At 37.0% G+C, this 24,513-nt stretch overlaps 1 protein-coding gene across 2 annotated transcripts in view; it reads right to left on the reverse strand.

The window, feature by feature from the left end:
- Window positions 1-24,513, reverse strand: part of PRKN (parkin RBR E3 ubiquitin protein ligase) — a 1,336,804-nt gene that overhangs the window by 706,187 nt on the left and 606,104 nt on the right. The gene's annotated exons all lie outside the window — the stretch shown is intronic.

Consider the following 24,513-nt stretch of genomic DNA (forward strand, 5'->3'; position numbering starts at 1 on the left):
ACAGAATCAAAGTACCTGAGTACTTGCTATTCTACATACTAAGTTGTGACCTTCGGCAAGTCATTTAAATTCTACAACGCTCAGATTTCTCCAGGTGTAATGTTAGAATTGGTATCAGCTTTCTCTTCTTGGCAAGTTTGTTGTGAGGCTAAAACAGCAACGAAACCATTTTTGGGGCTTTTCTTTCTACCTATAGAAACACTTTGCAATGGTAGTTATTGTTTTTCTTTGCATTGACATACCATTTGAACCTTGAACAACATCTACATTATTAGAGTAGCATGCATGATGCTTTGTATTGTAATTTATAATTTTTAACTTTCAAAAAAAGAAATATTTTTTTCAGATATGAACCAAATGTGTCTTCCTGCCTAGTCGCTGAATTTCATGTCTCCTTCATAGAGACCCAACATGTCTTTTTAGAAATTAAAAATAGTCACAATCCACTTATTATTAACTTGATGACAGAGAACTATTGAGAGGAAAAAAACACACACACACAGTGCCATTACTGTTTTTTTACCTTAAGAACTATTTATATTTCAGGTTAAAGAAAGTCTGACATATTCCACTAAAAGCACCTGCAACAAAAATCTGTAATCTACGTATGAAGTGATATCATTTTAAAAATACAGAAGTTGGTATTTCTTCACTTTTATGAGACTTAATGTTAGCGGTTAATGGTTACTAAAAGTATTATTTGTTCAGGAATGGTGAGAACCTTATCATAATTGAAAATTTTAAAATAATTAAAATAATGACAGAAGTACAGTAAATTACAATAATAACAGAAGTGATAATTATGATATCCATTTAATTCTTCAAAGGGATCAAATCCATTAAACACATATATTCATATTATCCAAATATATTCATATTATCCAAAATATTTGGATGGTTAGGTCAAATTCTCTTCCCAAATTTAAGATATATTATTTTTTAATGTTTTATTTATTTTTGAGAGAGAGAGAGAGACAGAATGCGAGCAGGGGAGGGGCAGTGAGAGAGGGAGACACAGAATCCGAAGCAGGCTCCAGGCTCCAGGCTCTTAGCTGTCAGCAAAGAGCCTGCACGGGGCTTGAACTCACGATCCACAATATCACGACCTGAGCCAAAGTCGGACACTTAACTGAGCCACCCAGGCACCCCTAGAATATATTATAATATGTACTCTAAATCATAGCATCTCTTTAAATTCTGCTTAAAGTTTGTTCATTGTCCAGTCATGTATTGGAAAGGCAGCTACATGATGTCAACATCTGCAGAGTGACCCTTTAGAAGAAACTGTAGAGTGAGTCCAGGGCAATGCCAAAGATCTGCGTTGCTGGTTTTTTAAAACGAGGCCATGGGAAATAGTTTCTTCATGTGTAGGGAAATTCAACAAACTGTGGCTGTTGTAGGCAGATATCCATCTGACATGATCTGAGTGGTATCTAAAGGCTTGCCATTCTGTGTTAGGTATCATTGTTCAGTGCTGCTTGGATATTAAGACTAGAATTTTCATGAAGATCCAAAAATCATGATAATGAATAAATTCATGAGTGTAATGTGACAGTTGTGTTATACTGCTGGCAGTAGCTATGTAGATAACCTCAGATCTCCCAGGGTTCTTTATGATTTTAGAAATGTAACTTACACTAATGCTATACTCAATGAAAGCACGCATTAATCAGTTGTCCTGCCTGCGTTACTAAGTGGAGTATATTATACCACAGGTGCAGGCAGCATAGCATCTCTGTAGTGCCTATTAAAAAATTTAAGCAAGGCTTAATTATAAGTCAGAAGATCCTTACTCAACAGTAATGTATAAGGGCACACCTAGGATAAAATATTTGTATCTGTGGACTGTCAGCCTGGATTTACTGCCACTAAGCCAACTCCACTTTAATATGAGAATAGAGTCTCCAGACCCCATTGCTTTTTTTTAAAGGTCTAAGGCAACACATTATTCTATGATCACTTGTTGCTATGTTAGGACAGACTCGTTAATCAGCATCGTTTGCAAATTCTCATGAGCACACACAGTCCTCGTGTGGTGGGCCTGAGGGAGTAGGGATGCAGATGTCTCAGGAGACAAGTCCAGATGGGACACAGGAGAGTGGCCTTAAAAACCCATGAGGACCAAAAGGTTACCAGATGTATGGGATGTGGGAGAGGGTGAGGAAGAAGTAGATAAAGATATCATCACTAAAGCACCAAGGCAAGCCTGCAAAAAGAAACTATTATAACTCTAGATTAAATCCTATTATGTAGTTTAAATGAAGACTGAGAATAAGCCATTGGCCCCAAATACAAAAACAAGAGAGCTGAAATTAAGGGGTCTATTACATTACAGATCTTCTGATCCCAAGGTATTATTATTAATTACATTATAATAACTTATAGCCATCAACCTACATATGATTTCAAATAAACAATACATATGTGATTATTTAGTCTTTCAAACATCTATCCTGCATCTACTATGTGCTGAGTTCTGGGTTAAATGCTAGAGATCAAAGGTGACGAAGGTCACTACCAAACTTAAATATTCCATGATTAAGTGCAGGGAGTAAAGATACCAAATATTTGACAAAGGAATATATAAAATACTAAGGGAGATCAAATGATGGAGAGACCAATTATAATTATGTTTCAAACTTGAATAACTGTGCAAAATACCCTTACCAATGAGCATGGGTGGGGAGGTGGGAGGAGAGTTAATTTTTTTTTTCCCATTTATTTTCAACTTAAACTGGTCAAATTCCAATAAAATAAGCATTGAATGTAAGTTACATTTTTTTAAATTTTTGGATAGTTGGAATAAATGTTTGATCAGTCGAGGCCAGGATATGTCTTCATTTCATTGCTTTCATTACTGCCCACTCCAACTTAAGGATATTTTTGTAAGAGAATTGTACCTATGCTTAAAAAAAAAGTATTTTTGGTCTCAGAACTGAGAGATTTTATTGCCAATAAAAGTGACCGAGGGAAAAAAAGAAAAAGAATATAAAGTGATAAAGTGATTTTTTTTAAAAAGTGTATTATTATTTATTTTTGAGAGAGAGAAAGACAGAGCACAAGCAAGGGAGGGGCAGAGACAGAGGGAGACACAGAATCTGAAGCAGGCTCCAGGCTCCGAGCCGTCAGCACAGAGCCCAATGTGGGGCTTAAACTCACGAATTGTGAGACCATGACCCGAGCTGCACTTGGATGCTGAACCGACTGAGCCACCCAGGCTCCCCTAAAGTGATTTTTAAAATAAAGTTACATAGTTACATAACAGTGCCAATGGAGATAGCATTTCCACTATATTCTATCCATCTAATAATGTTTCCTGTTCAAGGCTTTGAAATTTCTCCACTGAAGCCCTTGTGTTATTTTGAGGATTTTAGTAGTTACACAACAAATAAGTAGAAAGTGAATTCACAATTAATGCATGCCCTTCTCTTTTAATAAAAATTATACTCTTTCATTATCCTACTTACAAGTTCCTCTTTGGGGAACGTTTCTTCCTAATGTTTACAATGAACTCACCCTAGTTGGCATTACACTATCTTAAATTTTTAATGAGTTCATAACTAGTGTGGGTACCTCTCAAAATGTAGAACCTCTGAGTGTGTGAAAAGGCTCTTTATTTGTTAATTTTTTCATGTTTATTTTTGACACGGGGTGGGGGGGGAGGGACAGAGAGAGAAGGAGACACAGAATCTGAAGCAGGCTCCAGGCTCCGAGCTGTCAGCACAGAGCCCATTGTGGGGCTCGAACCCACCAACTGTGAGATCATGACTTGAGCTGAAGTTGGACACTTAACTAGCTGAGCCACCCAGGCATCCCCAAAAAGGCTCTTTATGATACAAAATCTGGCTGCTTTGAAATCAGGATAACTTAGGGATAGTAGTGGTTTTTTTTAAGAAAATAAACAATCTTTTTCAGAGGATAGAAAGTTCCATGGTAGTACCTTTCTCACCAAAGAAAAGGAAAAAAGAGGAAGAGATAGATGAGTGGAAAAAGTGTCTCTTACCATAGCAGCTGTGTCAGCAGTAGAAAACAAAATTTTTAAATATGTGCTAAGTTTTCAAAATACATTTATTAGCTGATAAACCTGGTGCCAATCAGAATCAGATATTGAGGATTAAGATTAAGTCTCTGGACAGAAATCAGCACCTCAGGGAGAAGCTGACCTGCCTCACACAAGTGTGGTTGAGTTGGGTGAAAGGGACACATCGAAGTGGATCCGAGCAGCTCTCACAATACTTCTCTTTGGCAGCATCTCTATCTCAGCCTTAATTGCAACATTATTTATGCAGTATCTGTGGGAAATTGTCTCTCCAGGTAAAACGTAAGCTCCTTAAGAGAAGGGACCTTTTCTGCTGCTCGTTGACTGCTGTGCATAAAGGCTTAGTGCGTATTTGTTGAATGAAATATTTGAACATTGGGAGGATTCTTGAGTGGAATTCAAGCCTAAATTGAGATGAAAATATGAAAATGCCCGGAAAGGAATATGGACTGTAAACAGCAAGTAATATGCCATAAGATTCCCAATTGGATTCTCTACCTTCCTCTTATTTCATTGAGGAAGCACATTTTTGAAGAGTCCAAAGATGGCCAAGCGCTTGAGTCACCATTGAGGTGGCCTGGGAAATACAAATATGTCTACAGGAAAGACAATTTTTTGATCAGTTGTTTTTGTTGCTTTTATTTTATTTTTAAAAAATTTTTTAAACCTTTATTCATTATTGGGAGACAGAGAGAGAGCACGAGCCTGGGAGGGGCACAGAGAGGGGGAGACACAGAATCCGAAGCAGGCTCCAGGCTCTGAGCTGTCGGCACAGAGCCTGACGCGGGGCTTGAACCCATGAGCAGTGAGATCATGACCTGAGCCGAAGGCGGACTCTTAACTGACTGAGCCACCCAGCTGCCCCGGTTGCTTTTATTTTAATAAGAGTACCATTTTTCTTTTATGCGTAGACTCTCATTTCATGGTAGTAGAAAATGCTTCAAATGGAAATGCCCCTATTGGGAACACAATGACAAAAATTATATTATTATCTCCAAATAAATCATATCAGAAAACATTCTTAAAAAGTCAATTTTAATGCAAGAGATTGGAACAAGAGGATGTATGCTCTTGTGATAAGGAAAAGAAAGTAGAAAGAAATCAAATATACATTTGAACTTTGGGAAAATAGGTTTGGAGCTGCAGACTGTATTTTTACTTTGTTTAAACTCAGTCCAGAAATGAGCACTTATTCTGTGCTAGGCATTGTGCTTTACAATTGAATGAAGCGTGCTAAGTACCTCAAGGTACTTACAGATCAAATTCTGGACTAGAATAGCTCGAAAGGAGTAAGCACACCACAGACTTCCAGTCTCTTACACCCAGGAGCTCTAATATTCTGAGTTGAGGGTCAGGGATCAGAATACAGAGGTAGAAGGAAACAGAAAAATTGGGGAACATCAGGGATGCATTCTAGTACTGGTCCTTAAACTGTCCTATATCAGTGGGGGCCTTTAGAGAGGCCACAGTATTATCCATATTCTCATAATTCAGAAAGTAATGGGGCAGAGAAAAAAATAGGCACTGTGTATCTGAATACCAATTACAATTCCAAGAAGGTAAAAATCCCAAAAGTACCCAAGGATTCCAGAAGCATTTGGAAATCCTTGAATACTGTTTTGAATCCTTGGATACAAGCAGAAACTTATTTCTCTCCATCATTAGAAAGCTACAAACTAATAGTATATGGCTAGTTTTAAAATTAACTGGGTATTTGGTCAGTGTGCCCAACTATTTGTCACACCTCTCCAATCTCTAAGATAACAATATTTATTGGGAAAAAATAAATTGGCTTAGTAAAAATATTTGTATATTTGTTTAGGAAATGCCTTAAACAAATAGGTTGAATTTTAGATGCTAATAATTCAATTGTACAATAGATAAGATTATGCCAACAAACTGAATAACCAAATGAAATAAACAAATTCAAGAAAGGCACAAACTACTGGAATTCATTCAAGAGGAGGTATAAAATCTGAAGAGACCTATAACAAGTAAAGGTACTGAATTAGTAGTTTCAAAACTCCTAGAAACAAAGGACCAGGACCTAATGGATTCACTACTAATTCAATCAAATATTCAATTGATTTTCAACAACGGTTCTAAGATGATTCAATAGCAAAAGAATAACATTGTCAACACATGACACTAGGACAACTTAATATCCATATGCAAAAGAATAAAGTTGAACCCCTACTTCAACTACATATAGAAATTAAGTCAGAGGGATCAGAGACATACATGTTAGGGATAAAACTATAAACTTATTTCTTAGAAGAAAACTTAGGAGTAAATCTTTAGGACTTTGGGTTTGGGAATAGTTTCTTACACATGACACCAAAAGCAGAATCGAATGGAAAAAAGAAAACATAGATGTACTCAACTTCAACTTTTGTGTCTCAAGAACACATCAATAAAGTGAAAAGGTGACCCACCAATGAGAGAAAATACTTGCAAGTCACATGTCTCATAAGGAATTTGTATCCAGGATATATAAAGAACACTTGCAACTCAACAGAAAGAAGACACATAACCAATTAAAAAAAATGAACAAAGGAGTTAAATAGACATTTCTGCAAAAAAGAAATACAAATGGCCAATAAACAGATGGAGAAATGTTCGGCATTGTTATTCATTAGGGAAATGCCAATCAAAACCACGAGAACTGACCCAGTAGAATGGCTAAAATTAAAAACAAACAAACAATAATGTGTGTCAGAAAGAATGTGGATAAACTGTAACCTTCATTCACTACTGGCAAAAACGTAAATTGGTGTAGCCACTTTGGAACACATATGCCCACAAGAAATCTTGTACGAGGTTATTTACGGAAGCATTAACCATAATAGCCAAAGAGTAGAAATAACCCATATGTGCATCAACTGATGAATAAACAAAATGCAGTATAATCCACGTGGTATAGTATTATTTGGCAATAAAAAAGGAATGAGGTACTACTGATACTTGGAATGAGCATGCATGAACTTTGAAACATTGTGCTAAATGAAAGCATGCAATTACAAAAGGCCAAAAATTACTTGTTTCCATTTTATGAAATACCCAAAATAGGCAAGTCCAGAGAGATAGAAAGTGGATTAATGGCAGCCAGCTATGGGGAGAAGGAAGAGATGGGGTGGGGGGACTATGAAGTGGCTGCTAATGGGTATAGATTTTCTTCTCAAGGTGATGGACATGTTCTAAAATAAGATGGTAACAATGGGTCCACAAATCTGTGAGTAGACGTAAAAGTGCTGAATTGTACGCTTCCAGTTTTAAGTAAGTGAAAAATGCAGACATACACAGAATTAAAATATACATCAACGTCCCCCCCCAGTATTTATGACCAAGCTTCAACATTCATGTCAATATTTTGACAATAGTACTATGTATTAGATAATATTAAAAGATTATCATTAACTTCCTTAGGTATGTTAGATATGATAAGGTATGATATCATATTATAACACAACACATTGTATTAATAACAGTATTATAATGTAATGTTATTACATATTATATAATTATGTTATTATATGAAATATAATATACGTTTATAATAATGCAGAACTCATGCCTAGAGGTAAAGGCACATTACACTTTGTATACTTTCTACACATTGTTATTATGTTGTAATAAAAAAAAAAAAGTAATAGTGAATTAGTAAAAGTTAAAAGTGGCCAGTTAGAAATTCTTCCTAGGAAAAATTTACATATATTTTATTTTAAAATATTTCTGTCTTAATTAGCATCTATAGAAGGAAGTATTCCGGAGCTTCTATAGACTGTACGTCACACTCTAGGGTCCAAACATGATTACCTACCTCCTCGTAGTCGTAGAAAATAGCAGCCAGAATTAAAAGGAAATAAATCAGGCCATAGCATTACCTATTGAAGAAGTAACTGGTTTGGTCTACATTCAACTTGTTTGTGCCTATATATGATCCACTGAACTCAATATAGAAAATCCAGAATTTTTCTCTATTTTCTCATTTCATAAGCCAGTGATGTTTCTTTCAGTCAATTCCAAATAAAGTACATTACAAAAGTTCTATCTATGCCATTATATTACTTAAGCATCACTGACATATGCTTGGATATATTATGTCTCCTTAAGACGTATTTAAATCATCTCTTGAATACTTCTTGAAAAATATATCTTATTAGAAATATCCCACTTAGTTAAAATGTCTTCATTTCTCTTGTTATGTTTTCTTTTTTTAAATTTTTTAATGTTTTATTTATTTTTGAGAGAAAGCGAGAAAGAGCAAGCGAGCAAGCGTGTTAAGGGGCAGAGAGAGAGGGAGACACAGAATCCGAAGCAGGCTCCAGGCTCCGAGCCATCAGCACAGAGCCTGATGAGGGGCTTGAATTCACAAACTGTGATATTATGACCTGAGCCAAGTTGGACACTCAACCGACTGAGCCACCTAGGAGCCCCTATATTTTCTTTTTATATAGCACATTACTGCTATGTGAGCATAAATATTTATAAGAGGAATTATGTTTCTACTATATTGGGTGCAGTTATATGGCATTAAACAAATGTGCTATCATAGCTTAAAAATAAATTCTCACAAAAAACATGTAATTTAATGCTATTTTCATCATATAATTGTTTAGAACAAGACAGAAATGAGAAAAAATGAAAGAGTTATGTGCAAGTAGTACAGTTTACTAATAAAGCTCACACGTCCCCATTCAGCTTACAAAGACTTTTAAACACTGAAGCTAAAAGTTACTCTCAAAACCGTTAAACTTACATATAACGGCATCAAGCTGGAATTACTAAAATGTAGAAAGTGTAAATAAGTCTAGGATCAGGGATCCTGGTAAGCAATTCACTTCATAGAAATCTTCCATGATGCTTATGGAACTTTTTTTTTTTTTTCCACAAAAATGAACATCACAAGGAAAGCTTAATGCAGTCGGATCACTCTGAAGGGCATCTACCTCCATCATACTGCATGCTATGTTTTGTTTAATTTTACGGGTAGAAAAAAACAAAAGCTCACCTATTTTACGTATTATCACTTTAAGTGATAAATTTTGTTTCGATGGGGGAACATTCACGGTATGTAGTTATTATAAAAATATAAAGAAGAAAATGTTTGCTGTAAACTATCGTCTACAGTTAAGTTAAGTTCCCATCCTTACTGTAAGTCTGTCATTCTATTAACATACGCATTATCAGTTTGGTCTTATGAAAGCACACAGTAAACAAATGTACAAATAATGATCACACTCTGTATTTTTGAAAGATATAGTTTTAGCAGCTAAATGAGTCATACAAATAAAAATACAGGATCATCACCCCTGCCTGCTGTTTTACGCTTTACTGACCTCCACTTTCGATATTTGAAAGTGATGTGCATACCTGTTATACACAAAAGCTACCCACAGCTTCTAAAATCACTGGCCTTTCAAACATTTTCCCCGGTCTTAAAAAAAAAAAAAAAAAGAAAAAACATATATGAATGCTGATAAAGTGGAAAATTAGTCTTGTGGAGACACTGTAGCAAAAACCCCACAAAATTGATGGAAGTATAAACTGCATCATTATAGGGCTGGATTTATTGCGCACACTGCAGAAAAGCCCTTCATATTACTAATGTTTGTTTCATGCTCAGCCCCCAGAGCCAAAACTCCATCGGAAAGATTTGAACTGCCATCCAGAGGCATTTCACGATTTGAGCCAAAAGGGTTACAGTCCTGCATTCCAGCTAATTCTGTTGCTTCTAATTCCAGCTGGACTTAAACTCTTATCTCTGGATGCCAGGCCTACCGATAGGGCCTATCACAGGAGCTCCAATTGCCAGGGAACACTCCACTCCATGACCCAAGCGAGATTAAATCCTTCCAGATAGCCTAAGTAAATGGCTCAGGACTTGTTCCTGTCACTCCCACTAATGCCTTTGCACTGTGAAAAGCCTAGCAAAGGTGTAAATATCTCCAAATTATTAGCTGTGCTCCCTCTTCCTCGCTTGTATCGCTAATTCCGGCAAAGTGCTCCTCCTGCAGAACGAAAAATCTCAGAGGCAGTGGCTCTTGAACTTTCTTCTCAAGTTGATGAATCGATTTGTATATTACTGGTATCATACACACACACATTTCTCTCCTCTTGAGGATCTTTCCAGCAAAGTTCTTCCACGGCGCCCTGTGGACCTTAGGGAGAGCCCTAAGAAAGACACCGTAGTTGGGATGGCATAGATTAGGTCATGGAATTTAGCCTTTTATGTTGGAGCAAACAGATTCCACCTCAAAAGTAGGCGCATCTGAAAGTAAAAGGACCTAGTTGTCAGTATGTGAGTTAGTTGTACTCTCCTGTACTGGCCTAAATACTTATTTTAAAATGATCAAAACTGGCATGCCTGGGTGGCTCAGTCGACTAAGACACCGACTTCAGCTCAGGTCATGATCTCACAGTTCATGAGTTCAAGCCCCACATTGGGCTTTGTGCTGACAGCTCAGAGCCTGAGGCCTGCTTTGAATTCTCTGTCTCCTCCTCTCTCTGTCCCTCTGCCACACAAGCTCTGTCTGTCTGTCTCTCTCTCTCTCAAAAATAAACATTAAAAAAATAATAAATAAATAAATAAATAAATAATCAAAAGTGAAACACACCCAAATACATTATGGTAAATATCTCTTGAAAAACACCTTGGTAATTACTTTTAACGTTTATTTATTTTTGAGACAGAGACAGAGCATGAACGGGGGAGGGTCACAGAGAGAGGGAGACACAGAATCCGAAACAGGCTCCAGGCTCTGAGCTGTCAGCACAGAGCCCGGCGCGGGGCCCTAACCCACGGACCGTGAGATCATGACCTGAGCCGAAGTGGGACACTTAACCGACCGAGCCACCCAGGTGCCCCGGTAATTACTTTTAAGTGTCCCAGAAATCTTGATAAATTGATTATGCATCTGTTTCTCTCTCTCACTCTTTAAAGTTTATTTATTTATTTTGAGAGAGAGAGAGAGCACACAAGCAGGGGAGTGGCAGAGACAGAGGGAGAGAGAGAGAATCCCAAGCAGGCTCCGCACTGTCAGCCCAGAGCCCAATGTGGGGTTCAAACTCATGAGCTGTGAGATCATGAATTGAGCTGAAATTAAGAGTTGGATGCTCAACTGAATGAGCCACCCAGGTGCCCCAATTATGCATCCATTTCTCCCTGGGCTGGATTTCCCTGAGAGCAGACACAACGCCATGATTTTTCTTGCTTGTCCTGCACTTCACCTAGTGTGAGGCCCTTGGTGGACTCTTAATAAATGTTCAGTGAATAAATGAAAGTGTGGTAAAGAAATACCTTGGATGAATCAGTAAGAGGACCTACTGGGCTTTGCAGAATCATTCAGAAGACAAGCAGAACTCGGGAATGCACGATAGTGGGCAAAGGTAGGAACGGCTCAGAACCTAGCAAGCATAGGAAACTTGGTTCCAAAGCTCGGAACAGGCATGTCAAGCCTCCGGTAAAACACAGGCGTTGTGAGTGCAGAGCAATGTGCTGACGTCGGGAACCCACGAACCAGCCCAGTGCCTGTCTGTGACTTGGGGTTGTAGGAAGAAACTCAGGTAAGTGATTCAGGAAAGAAGTGGCAGAGGAATAGGGCCATCGGCTCTAAGTTACCCTCCAAAGGCTTAGATAACTGAGTTATTTTTACATGTCTTTTCTCTTTTCCACCTGACCTCTAACTGTATGAGACAGAAGTACCCTTAAGGTGAAGGACTTTACAAAGAGAGCATTCTTCATGTGACTGGGAAAATTTACGCGGATTCATACCATAGCGATATCTAAATTGTCCAGCTCTCCTGGCAACATGGTTTTATTTTACATTGTTAGTTTCCATTCGCTCTGTGGGAAAAAAAATTGTGCTAAAATTTAGCTTACTTTTTACAACATACTTAACCCATAATTGAAACCATTCTCAAAATGAAATATATAAGTTTAGGAGAGAAATATTCATTTTTTAAAATGCATTTTGAAGTTTCCTATTGAAAAGAAAATATTGTGAGGCCTTTTATCTTGTATATGCCTAGAATCTTATTTATGAAAGTGTGTATATCAAATATTTAATACTATATCAAATGATATACTATAAATATCAAATAATATTTACTGAGAATGTTATGCACTAGGCATATTTTTTAGGCCCTGTGGACTTTGTATTCTTGTGGAGGGTGAGTGAGATGGGAGGTGGTCATGGTGATATTTGATTGTCTGGTGATAGCTGATAATAAAATAAAAAAAAAGATGATGATGATGATGATGATGATGATGATGATGATGACAGATTGATAGACGCTGTGAAGAAAACCAAAGGAGACCAAAGCTGACTGCGTGGGGCTGAGGGAGTATGCCATCTCATATAGGGTCATCAGGAAATGCCTGTTTGATAAGGTGGCCTTAAAATTGTTGCAATTGTTGTGAATTACAGCTATACACGAATTTAATTTTTCTAGAGTTAGGTCAGGCCAAGAGTATATTTTAAAAGAAATAGAGTCCTGGCCACAAACATGTCATTGCAGAGATAAATCAGTCCTCATGAGACCCAGTCACCTCTAGGACTTTCCTTAAAAATCAACAAGGTGAGAAATTTGTGAAATTCAGGGTCTCCTTTGTTGCCCTTTGCAGGGAGGGCCTTAGAGTTAAATGTAGGTATGAAGCTGATTCGTATGATCCTTTCAACCTTGAACTGGTAGTATGTAGAACACGACATATTTTCAGAAGGTGTTTTAAAATATTAGTCCATTTATTTACCAAAAAAACCCACTTAATACTGAAAGATTTTAAAAGTTTACATGGATATGTGAATTATTGTATTGCAATTTAAAATACGATAAAAACTTCAGCAGCTTCCATCTTATGAGCTATTTATTTGAAAAATAATGTAATAAATTTCTATATTTTTGCTTCTGCTAACTCATATTTCTGTGCAACGTTCCCTATGCCTGCCCTTAAGATCTGTATTTACTCATTTTGCATTTCTTTTCAAAGGCTCCCATAAATTCAAAGAATATATTGATGCAAGCTAAATGTCTAGGAAAAATTTTGGTGTCAGAATGGTTTGATGGAAAGACGTGGGCTTCAGAATTGGACATATGTGGGTCTTATGCCACGTGAAATGATGTGGGGCTTTGAGACCTTGGACAGTTTATTTCCCTCAATGGCTCACTGTCCTCCCATCTATAAAATAAGGACAGTGACACCTCACTGAGAGTGTTAGAGAAGGAAGGGAGAGGCAGTCTTGTACGCACACACACAGTGCTTGGCAAACGTGTCACCTGAACAAGAGGCAACTGTTACTTGATGGGTTCGAGTGTACAGAAAGATGTATCCATGACAAGCGTCCTCCTTTGAGGCAACTATTTTGTCTGTACAGCTGACAAATTTAAATAAGTTAGGTAAATGGATGACTATAACCATGAAGATATCTATACACTTGTAGATTATAATATTTGCTCTTCCTGACCGCTAATAAAAGATTATAACACAAAGTCTGTTTTGCTGCACTTTAGGCTGCGCCTTTAAAAGTCTTCCGGAAAATCCGAATTCCCTCATAATCCATTCACTGGGCTCTAAAAATTAGTTATAAATTATTGATATTTAATCCTCCAATAACATCTGATTTTTGCCGTGGTTACAGATGCACACGCAAATAAAACTACTTGAACCAATTTCTCCCAACTAATCCTTTAATAAACATTGTAGGCTCAATCAAAATTTAGCTCATTTAGGGGTATGCTTCCCTTAGAAAGCACTTCTATTTTGATGACTATCCCTACTTTAAGTGAAAAGATTTATTTTTTCTCAGCAAAAAAGTATAACCATTTCTCAAAGTACAGCTAATGTATCTGTATAAAAGATCTTCTTAAAATATTACATAAAAATACCACTCATGTAAAGGCAATTGAAAGAATATCTAATATGTTAGAACACCTATTATATGCAATACATGAAAGCACATTCATACATTATCCACAGGAGTCACACAAAAGCTTTATAAGAGCAGATTATATCCTTATGTGACAAATGGATAACTTAAGTCCTAGGAAGCTGGGATAATTTCCCCAAATGCATATACAGTAAGCGAGGCAGGCAGGATTCAAATGTGGGTCAATGCGACTTGGAGAATTTCCACATGGTGATGAAGGGTATAGATTTTACCTACTAAATAGCTTTAATGTCTATTCGCTCACTTCCAAGCTAATAATTTCACTCCTCTGCTCAAAAATCTTCAGCAGTTTCTACCACCTTGTATAGTCATCCACATTTTTTTAACTAAGCATACTAATTAGTCAAAGATTTGAGAGCACACCCCTCTAACATATCTTATTTGCTTATTGACAAATTTGGTATGCATTACTCTACTAAGACATTCAGTTCATTATAAAATATACACTTCTTGAGTTTTAAGGGTGGGAAGACTGCAATGTTGAGATGAAGTTACTGTTCTTTCACTATTGTGTAAGAACCCAAACCAGAGACTTCTTATAGTTCTCATTAGTGTTAGTGACATTTTGTATATCTCTGGATGACATCACTGGAGTTTGTCCTCAAGTTTTGGATGGTCACTTGGTCAGAGCTCCCACCTCGCTACAGCCTACCACTGTGACCAGCTGGCATTGCACAGCACAGCACACCCTTCCAGCAAGGTCATGGTGAACCGTGAATGTGGGTCCTTATTTCAAATGGTGTCTCTTCATCTGAGGGACCATAATCTTGTCAGATCTCATGAGACCACCAATAGTTTATTTGTTAATGTGGCTGGTGAAGGTTAATAGAGGCTGAGGTGTCATATTGCTCATGACGTCCATGTGTGCTGGCCTTCGTGTAATCTTCAATACCGTGTTCACTTATGAGAGTTACTTTAGTTTCGACTAGATGTCCTTACTTACCCAGGCTTCTGCTTCATCAACAATGGTTCGTAGTTTACTATGCTTACCATATAGTCTCTCAGGTCATGGCTTTGTTCAAGCTGAGTCCCCTACCTAGAATATCTCTCCCTTGTGCATATCTAGATTATTCCTACTTAACCTGTAGATAAAGTCAGATTAGTGATCCCTTCCCATAGTATGAAGGGGTTGGAAGACTTTTCCTTCTTGTACTTGGAAGAGTTAAAGTTGACTTGTTCAATATCTCAGTAGGATGGCCTGAAAAGAATTTTACTCTGCAAGCCCAGGGGAGAGTCTTCGAACCCAACCAGAGTCTCCACCAGGAACATTAGATGAACAAATGAAGGGGTTGGGGGATGAATGTCATATGAGGCAAATGCTATCTGCCATCATGACTAATGTGCAAAATCTGGAGTAATTTTTGAACACACATAATTCAAAGCAAAGATAAGTCATAAGTTTTTAAATGTACTGTACCTTTAATAAACGTGCATTGGTTTGGTGGGATTTGGGACCAATAGTGCATTTATGTCCCTCTAAACAAAACCAATCCATGGTAGCATACATTTTTCTTTACTGCTTTCAACTACAGTATAATTACAATTTGAATCTACACTTTCTTTAAATTTAGCTCGAAGTTTCCACTGAATGACTTAAGGCCATTTGCAGTCATTCCTGACATCATGGTTATGAGCTCTTTTTTGAAAACTATTTCTAGTGACCTTGACCTGTAGGGCATTTAAAATTATTCTAAGGGATGCCAAAGAAAATATGGGCTTTGGTCTGCATGGCCAGTTGTATTAAACTTGCAATTTCTTTGTAACTTAATTAAATGTATACTGGAACAAGTTAAACCACTTTTACTGAAAGTCAACTTTTGGGGCGCGTGGGTGGCTCAGTCGGTTAAGCGTCCGACTTCGGCTCAGGTCATGATCTCACGGTCCGTGAGTTCGAGCCCTGCGTCAGGCTCTGGGTTGACAGCTCGGAGCCTGGAGCCTGCTTCGGATTCTGTGACTCCCTCTCTCTCTGACCCTCCCCATTCATGCTCTGTCTCTCTCTGTCTCAAAAATAAATAAATGTTAAAAAAAAAATAAAATAAAAGTCAACTTTTGATAGAAACATGCCCTTCTCTGGAGAAACAGTCCTTCAGGACCTGGGAATGTGTCACACCAAAGACTCTTGGCATTTCTAGTTTTAGACATTCTTCTACTGTCTTTAACTATGATTCCTGGTATAAAGCAGACAACAGGATAATGTTTTACTGAAATGTTTCATTGAAGTATAACACTTGTATATATATTTTGAAACCTCAAACTTAAAGTTGCAAGTACAACATAAAGAAGTATTTTTTTGAGAATAAGTTGCTGACATATCCTATTGTACCTGAAAACTTTAGTGCATATTTTTTACAAACAAAACATTCTCTTAACTAATCTCAGTCCATTATCCAAATCAGGAATTAATATTGACACCTTTTTATCATTGAATCTTCAGGCACCATCTAAGCTTCCTTAATTTTGTCTTTTATATATAGATAGATAGAGATAGAGATAGAGATAGAGATATAAAAAATACTGGCTAATAATCATGCAATGCATTTAGTTGTCATGCCTTTTTAGATATTTTAGTCTGGAATAGTTCCTTGGTTTTTCCGTGAGTATCACAACCTTGGCTTTTTGGGTTATTACCAAAGAGTTACTCTATAGACTATTTGGATTCATCAGTTGTATCTTCATGATTCCAGATGTGCATCTTTGGCAGGAATACCACAGGGGTGATGTTGGGTCCTTCCAATCACATCCCATTAGGAGGTACATGGATCTAATTCTCCCATCTTTGAAGAGGTTCACTTGGATCACTTGTGTAAGGTAGTACATGTCAAATTTCTACATTGCAAATTTATCCGCTGCATTACTATTTATTTTATAGGTGGATATTTTGAAATTATGTCAATGTCCTATTTCTTATCAAACTCACCCATGGATTCCTATTTTATTTTATGGGTTAATTCATTCTGTTACTATCATTATTTTGATGCTTCAGAATGTCCCAGATTTAGCCAGTTGGAGCCTTTACAAGTTGGTTCCTGCATCCTTTTGTCACATGTCCCTAACATTGTTTGAGGACTTCCTTACCTTCTGACACAATAAGATGCTCCAGACTCTTCTCCTTTGTCTGCCCCAGTCCCAGAAACTGGCATTTAGAAACCAAGATTTAGGTGTTAGGCATACTTATTACTAATGAGGTATCATTGCTTCAAGGTCCTCTTGGCAGAGCAAGCTAATGAATAGGTGTGTGTGTGTGTGTGTGTGTGTGTGTGTGTGTGTTACACACATTAACAGCTATTTCATTCTACATTTATTTATCTATTTATATAATAAATCATGAATTCACACCAATAACTCAAATTCCAATCAATTTCTATAGGGTTTATTCTTGCTTTCTTTCCTTATTTGTAAGTCTATTCTCTGATAGAGAGAAACCTGGCTACCATTACCCTTAATGAACTTGCTTATTTATTTGATCAGTCCCTCTGTTTGTTACAATAGCTCATCTTTGCAGCCACTCCCTCCTTCACATGGATGCCATCTTGACCCACTTGGGCTCTGATATCTCCCAACAGGACACTCTTTTATGTGGCTGCCCTCCTCACTCTGCTCAGGATCTGCCTTCCCATGCAAGGCTCTCCCCCCTTGTGAGTGTACCTCTCAAAATGTTGGCTCTCAAATCCTGCAGTAGGCCAGCCACTCCCCACAGAGATGCCCTGGTCAGCTCCACCCAGGGCCTTGTGCCCCAGCATTGGAGTACCACACTGTGTCGATACACTCATCATTCTGTTCAGGCTTCTAGAACCACCTGGGTATACCACATACACTGATGTTCCTCCTCTCTCTGGTTTCATACACAACCATGGCTCCTACTTCTGCCCTACTGCAAAAGAATACCTTGCCTTCCCTCTGGCTTTTGAACTGAACTTTTCAAAAAGGGAAGGGAAAAAGAAGAGGAAAGGAAAGATGGAAGTATAGCATTAAATACAACAACCAAATGACAATGAGAGGTCCAAATTTAAGTACTAATGCAAATAACTGAAGTGACAATTATATAAACAGAAATTTGAGGCCTGGCTACATTTGCATATTGGTAAGCAATAAAAACTACCAGCAATTAGCAGTCATATACAGCTAGGTTCCTTGAAATTTTTTTCACAAAAAGTATCCCACTACTATAATCTTAAAGTATAAGAAAAATAAAGTGTTCTTTAAATTAAAAGAACTCAGATATATAAGTATTTTCTTGGACTTCTCACATTGCACTCTGGAGATTATATTAACATTTTTTGAAAAAACATTAAAAAGTATGTGTATGCATTTATTTCCTCTAAAAGATTTATGCCTTATTCCAGTCAGCAAGTTGAAAAGGTTGTTGTAGGACTGCTGAACCACAGAGACCAATCTCGGGAAGAAATAGAGGGCATGGCCCATTGTTGATGAAGAGCATTAGAGATTGGGAGTGATAGATCTAGCCATTTCTCATTGAAATCATCACCATTTGCCATAGGTATTATAGGGCTCACAAGTTCAAAGACCCAGATAAATATAAACTAAAGTAGCCAAAGAGACAGAGACAGAATTGCTTCCCTAATCCTCCCTGCTCCTGAAGTACCAAGACCTAGTTACACTACAGTGCCCAAGACCTGGGAGGGACGGCACATTACACATATACCACAATCACTTCCATAAGCTCTCTGCTCTCTCTGGAGCACAGACAACATTGATGTTGGCACACAAGAAAACTTCAAAGGACAGAAGCCCAAACCCGTGAGTAAGAGCAGTTTCCAGGTGTTGCTGGAAAAGCAGTGCCAGCCTGGAGCACCCCTGCATACAGACCCAGGGTTAAGCTAGAGACCATCCTGGCCCAGTTCTTCCTTAATTAAATTGGATATGGTTTCAAAGGTAGTCTCAATTTCTATGGACAAAAATATACAAAAAACTCACTGAAAGATTTCTATTGGCAAAATCTGCCTTCCATTTGGCCCCAGCATTATTTACATTTACAACCTTACCTTATGCCAGGAACACCACAGGTACATCTCACCAGGAAACATATATTTTTTTCAAAAAGACTCATTCTTGAGGAGAGGTGGTACAAGATGGTGACGTAGGAAGATCCTTAAGTCACCTCCTCCCACAGGCGCAGCAAATCTATAGCTATATATGAAATAATTTCCACTGAAAAAAGAACTGAAAAATAGCTGAACTGCTCCTCCACAACAAAGGATAAAAGGGTCCCATTGAGAGGGGTAGAAGAAGTAGAGACACAGTCTTGCCAAAAACCCCATTCCAGGTACGGCAGCCCATGATTGAGAGAGATCTCAAAAGAATACGAGCTTTTCCCTGAGGGGTGAGGGGTTTATGCCCCCACCTCAGGTACATCAACCCTCAGGAATTGCACCAGAGAGATGAGCCCCTAAAACTAGTCTGGTGTTAAAATCAGTGGGGCTCGTGTCCAGGAGAACCATCGAGCTATAGGGAAAAAAGAACCCACTCTTAAAGGGCTCACACACAAACTCAGTCTCCCTGGACTCAGCACAAAAGCAGCAGTTTAAACAGCACCTCGACCATATGGGAAGGAGACCAACCTGCTAATCTGAAGGTATCTTCTAGAGAGGCAGGAGCCCATTAGGACTCTCTCTAGGGATGGAAACTCTGTTGGGAGCCATATCTTAGTTCTCTTTCTACCTTCTTAGTGCTGGTGCTGGCTGGTACCATTTTGACACTCTTCCTCTAACCTGCTATTGCCAGTGGACACACCTGATCCCTGTTCCACAGCTGTAGCCCTGCTGGGTGAGCACCTGACTACCCTGTGCTGCAGCTCTGGTCCTGCCACAGCTAATGGTCACACTCAGCCCGCACAAGGTGTGCCCCTTGAGCACCTGCATCTGATGGCCAGGAGAACTGCACTTTCGGCCCAAAGGTTGCCTAATGTATAGAAACAAAAACAGAGTCAAGCAAAATGAGGAGATAGAGGAATATGCTTCAAATGAGAGAACAAGATAAAAACCTCCGAAAAATATCTTATTGAAGTGGAGATAAGCAATCTACCCGATAGAGAGTTCAAAGTAATGGTCTTAAAGACACTCATTGAACTTAGAAAAAGAATGGATGAACATGGTAATAACTTCAACAGAGAGAGAGAGAAAATATAGGAAAGAATGAGACAGAAATCACAGAGCTGAAGAATATAATAGTTGAACTGAAAAATATGCTAGTGGGGATCAATAGCTAAATAGAAGAAGGAGAAGATCAGATCAGCAACCTAGAAGCCAGGACAGTGGAAATCACCCAAATGGGGCGGCAAGAAGAAAAAAAAATTTTAAAAATAGGTTTTTTGTTTTTTTTTTTTTAAGAAAAGAAAATAGCTTACTGCACCTATAGGGCAACATAAAGCAGAATACCGTTCAAATTATAGGACTCTCACAAGGAGAAGAGAGAGAAAAAGAAACAGAAAACTTATTTAGGGAAACAGTGGCTGAAAACTTCCTTAACTTAAGGAAGGAAATGCATTCAGGTCCAGAAAGAACAGAGTGTTCCAAATAAGATGAACCACAAGAGATCCACACCAAGATGCATTATATGTTAAATGTTAAAAAGAGAATCTTAAAAACAGCAAAAGAAAAACAACTTGTTACATACAAGGGAGTCCCCACAACACTATTAGCTGACTCTTTAGCAGACACTTGCAGGCCAGAAGCGTGTGGTATGATATATTCAAAGTACTGAAAGGAAAAAGAACAACAACAACAACAAGGCAAAAAACCACACTTCCAACAAAGAATATTCAAACTGGCAAAAGGTTATCATTCAGAATTAAAGGAAAAATTAAGAATTTTCCAGAGACACAAAAGTTAGAAGAGTTCATCCCCACCAATCAGACCTACAGAAGCTGGCAAAGGGGCTTTTTAAGCAGAAAATAAAAAGTATTAATTAGTAATAAGGAAACATATAAAAGTAAAAATCAGGTAAAGGTAAATATAGAGTAAGGGTACTGGAACAACAACTAATAAAGCTAGTATAAAGGTTAAAAGACCAAAGTATTAAAATTAACCATAATTATAGTAATTAATTAAGGGATGCACAAATACAAATATGTAAAATAATTCATTAAAAACATAATATGTAAAGGAGGATAAAAATGTCTAGTTTTTAGAATGTGTTTAAGCTCAGGTTGCTATGAATTGAAATATATATACATATATATATATGTATATATATATGTATATATATTATAAAGAGTGTAAGAGAGGAAAGAGAGAAGAAATACAAAAACAGATAGAAAACAATGAACAAAATGGCAATAAGTTACATATCTATCAATAATTACTTTAAAAGCAATAGACTAAAATCTCCAATTAAAAGATAAGGCAGTGACTGAATGGATGAAAAACAAGAGCAATCTATATGCTGCCTATAAGAGATGCACTTCAGAAGTAAAGATACAGAGGAAGATATTCCATGAAAATGAAAATGATAAGAAAGCTGGCGTAACTGTCTTCATATCAGACAAAATGGGTTTTAAAATAAAGTCTTAATTAAAGACAAAGAAAGGTACTACATAATAAGAAAGATGTCACTCCAAAGGCGATAACATTGGTAAATACTTATGCACCCAACATAGAAGCAGCTAAATATATAAAGCAAGTATTAACAGACTTAAAGGGAGTAATTAATAGCAGTTCAATAAGGGGACTTCAATACCCCACTTACATCAATGGATAGGTCATCCAGACAGAAAATCAAGAAAGAAACAATGGACTTAAATGATACATCTTTGACCAGGTGGCCTTAATAGATACACACAGAACATTCCATCCAAAAGCAGCAGAATACACATTATTCTCAAGTGTGCACGGAACATTCTCCAGAATAGATCATATATTAGGCCAAAAAACAAGTATTACTAAATTTAGGAAGGCTGAAATCATATCGAGCATTTTTTTTTTACCACAATGGTATGAAACTAGAAATCAACTACAAGCAAAAAAAAGCACAAATATGTGAAGAGTAAACATGTTACTGGACAACCAATGAGTCAATGAAGAAATCAAAGAGCTCAAAAAAAATACTTTGAGACAAATGAAAATGGAAATATAACAGTCCCAAAATCTATGAGATGTAGCAAAAGCAGCTCTAAGAGGAAAGTTTATAGTAGTACAGGCCTATCTCAAAAGATAAGAAAAGTTTCAAATAAAAAAATATAACTCTACACCTGAGTGAACTAAAAAAAAAAGAAAAAAAAAAAGGCCAAAGGCCAAAGTTGGTAGTAAGAAGGAAAAGGCAATATAAAAGATCAAGAAAACTAAAAACTGGTTCTTTGAAGAGAAAACCAATTGATTGACTTTGAACTAGACTTGCCAAGAAAAAAAAGAAATGAAGGCTCAAGTAAATAAAATCAGAAATGAAAAAGAAGTTACAACTGATACCACAGAAATACAAGGATCATAAGGGACTACTGCGATGCCTATATGCCAACAAATTGGACAACCTAGAAAAAAATGGATAAATTTCTAGAAACATACCATCTTCCAAAGCTGAATCATGAAGAAATAGAAAATATGAATAGACTAATTATTGGTAAAAAGATTTAGTTTGTAATAAAAACTCCCAACAAAAAAAAGTCCAGGACCAGATGGCTTCACTGATAAATTCTACTAAAAATCAAAATTTTCATACCTATACTCCTCAATCTCTTTCAAAAAATTGAAGAGGAGGGAATGCCTCTGAACTCATTTCCCGAATCCAGCATTACTATAATACCAAAACCAGACAAAGACACCACAAGAATGAAAATTACAGGTCAACACCCCTGATGGATATAGATACAAAAGTCCTCAACAAAATAGTAACAAAATGAGTTCAACAATACATTAAAAGGATCATATAACATAATCAAATAGGATTTATTCCAGGGATGCAAGGGTGGTACAACATTCACAAATCAATCAAGGTGTTACACCACATTAACAAACTGTAGGATAAGCATCATATGATTATCTCAATTGATGCAAAGTATTTAAGAAAAATTCAACATCCATTTATGTTAAAAACCCTCAACCAAATGGCTACAGAGGGAACATACCTCAACATAATAAAGGCTACATATGACAAACCAACAGCTAACCTCATAATAAACATTGAAAAGCTAGAAACTTTTTCCCTAAGAACAGGAATGAGACAAGGATGCTCACTCTTGCTACTTTATTCAACATAATATTGGAAGTCCTAGCCATAGCAGTTAGGCAAGAAAAAGAAACAAAATACATCCATATTGGAAAGAAAGAAGTAAAACTGTCACTGTTTGCAGGTAACAGTATATTATATATAGAAAACCCTAATGAGTTCATCAAAAATGCATCAGGACTAGTAAATTCAGTAAAGCTGTGTGGTAAAAAATTAATGTACAAAATATGTTGCATTTCTATACACTACATATGAACTACCAGAAAGAGAAGTTAATAATAAAAAAGAATACAACTGCATTTACACCTGCATCAGAAAGAATAAAATACCTGGGAACAAATTTAACCTAGGAATCAAAAGATCTGTATACTGAAAAGTACAAGACACTGATAAAAGAAAATGAAGAAAACAGAAATCAACAAAAAGATACTCCATGCTCATGGACTAGAAGAATGAAAGTTGTCAAAATGTCCATACTATCTAAAGCAATTTACAGATTCAATGCAATTGCTATCAAAATTCCAATGGGATGTTCCACAAAACTAGACCAAATAATTCTAAAATTTGCATGGAAAACAAAAGACCCTGAATAGACAAAGTAATTTTGAGAAAGAACAAAGCTGGAGGTATCACGGTTTCTGATTTCAAACTATACTACAAAGCTATGTTAATCAAAGCAGTACAGTACTGGCATAAAAACAGATGCCTGTATCAATGGAACAGAATACAGAACCCAGAAATTAACCAACATATATACAGTCAATAAATTTATGACAAAGGAGCTGAGAATATACAATGGGGAAAAGACAGTTTCTTCAATAAATAGTGGTGGGAAAACTGGACCACCACATACAAAAGAATAAAACCAGACCACTATTTCACACGATACACAAAAAGTACCTCAAACTGGATTAAAGACTTGAATGTAAGACCTGAAACCCCACAACTCCAAGAATGGTAAGCTTCTTGACATTGGTCTTGGCATTGAATTTTTGGATCTGACTCCAAAAGCAAAGGCAACAAAACCAAAAATAAACAGGTGGGACCACAGCAAAGGAAACCATCAACAAAAGGAAAAGGCACTCTACTGAATAGGAGAAAATATTTGTAAATCATATATCCAGAAAGGGTTAATATTCAAAACATATAAAGAGCTAAGACAACTCAACAGCAGAAACAGAAAAAAATTCTATTAAAAAATGGGCAGAGGATCTAAACAGACATTTTCCCACAGAACACATACAGGTAGCCAACATGCATAGGAGATGTTCGATATCACTGATTATCAGGGAAATGCGAATCAAAACCACAATGACATAACATCTGCTACCTGTTAGAATGGCTATTATA

Source organism: Panthera tigris, chromosome B2 (assembly GCF_018350195.1).
Source record: "Panthera tigris isolate Pti1 chromosome B2, P.tigris_Pti1_mat1.1, whole genome shotgun sequence".
In the NCBI taxonomy this organism is placed as follows: domain Eukaryota; kingdom Metazoa; phylum Chordata; class Mammalia; order Carnivora; family Felidae; genus Panthera; species Panthera tigris.